We start from the raw sequence: 1,851 nt of genomic DNA on the forward strand, positions 1-1,851 counted from the left end.
TTCTGTACCTATAGAAACGGAATACATACAGATCGTCCTGTACCTTCATACTACTGTCCAAATCTGTTTGACTGGGATTTATGAGGAACAAATACCTGACCGTGCTTGAAAAGAAATTTTTTCCATAGTATGTGGTCCAGTCCCGACTACAGGATCGCACTGTTTCAAAAATTACCAGACCATTCGGATTCGGACCAGTCTATAGGGATTTACTGTTACAATTTTTAACAGTTGTATCATCTGCTAAAAGTCAATAAAAGTAGGGGGGGGGAAGGGGAGCCCCATTCAAATGACCTACTTACAAGCCGCCCGTAAGCTTGTTGGCCGTGCGGGCCACCCGGCCGGCATCAGGGCGTCCAGCCCCTCGCGAGGCGGGGAGGGGACACCCCACTACCCCACCCCGAGGAGGCGGTCCATCTGCCCGGCGGAGGGACCCACTCGGAAAAAGGTTCTACCTAGGCACTGTGAAAAATATCGTCCTAAAGTTTTGTAAACTCGAATTATAATTCATGTCGTACATTTATGAGAGCACATTTACACTATGAAAAAAAAGTACGTAGGTTTACAGGAAAATTTTCCTTGACGCCAGTTGTAAAATTACAATTTGTAATCGTAAAAATACATGAAGTACGTATCGACTTCAAATCGATTGGCGAGTTAAAAATGTGCTCTCGTAAATTTACAGCTTAAATTGTAATTCATGGTGTCGAGCGGCGAACAATTAATAAATTCAAGGGTTTTTCCCGGGTTTTCCCCGGGCAAAATCGTCAAAATTCAAGGGTTTTAGAGGACTTTTTGGAGACAAAAATTTGCTCATAGGGGTAAGTTTTCTTAACAATAGTCCCAAAATTATATCACGAAAAGGGTTGGTCCATCTACAGAGCAGGAATGGACACAAAAAAAAGGCGAGGCGTGCAAAGAGCGTTGCAATACGGAGATCAGATGCTCGGTGACGAGGACTCTGCGAACTTTTCCCCGGGTTTGAGCAAAATTCAAGGGTTTTTCCCGGGTATTTCCCGAACGATTTAAATTCAAGGGTTTTTCCCGGGTTTTCAAGGATTCCAGGGTCGCTCGACACCCTGTAATTCGAGTTTACAAAAATTTTGTAAATTTACGACGATATTTTTTACAGTGTACGAGAGCACACTTACGAGAGCACATTTACGAGAGCACAGTTTTGACTCGCAAGTGGATTTTAAGTCGATACGTACTGCATGTACTTTTACGATTGCAATTTGTAATTTTACAACTTGCGTCAAGGAAAATTTTTCTGTAGACCTCCCTCTTTATTTTTCACCGTGGAAGATTTGCTTTGTCCATGGCCGACTAACACTTTCTCATGGGTTGGTTGAACCTATATTTGCGAGGTCACTCCAAAGCCAAACGTGCGGGAACCATGCCGCGGCGCTCTGAAGATCATAGGTACTTTCGATTTAGATTATGAAATCCCGTGGAAAAGAAGTGCCCGTTCTGAAAAAAATTCCAAAAAATTCTGGAAAATAACGAAAAACTTGCAAAGTCTGGGGAATTTTCAATTTCCCCCCGGAAATTTACCGTTTCCCCCCGAAATTTTCCAGGGCTTCTAAAACCTACGTTCAGCGGTGTGGGGAACGTTGCGCGACCGTTTAGGGACCATCCAGAAATTATGCGTCCGCCTTTTGCCGTTACGAAACTGCCAAGTTCAGCCAACTGAAGCTCTCATAGCGCCTGATCGGTAGGCAACATCTTGCCTGCAGTGCACGCATGCACTGCTGGCTTGCCTACCCTGGCTTTCGCAGGCGCCGAGCTCCAGAAATTTTGACGATAATAATCCAACCTGAGAAAAGCGGACGTGCTTTCTGGACGACCCCT

Source organism: Frankliniella occidentalis, unplaced genomic scaffold (genome assembly GCF_000697945.3).
Source record: "Frankliniella occidentalis isolate FOCC.00 unplaced genomic scaffold, Focc_3.1 Scaffold37, whole genome shotgun sequence".
NCBI lineage: Eukaryota > Metazoa > Arthropoda > Insecta > Thysanoptera > Thripidae > Frankliniella > Frankliniella occidentalis.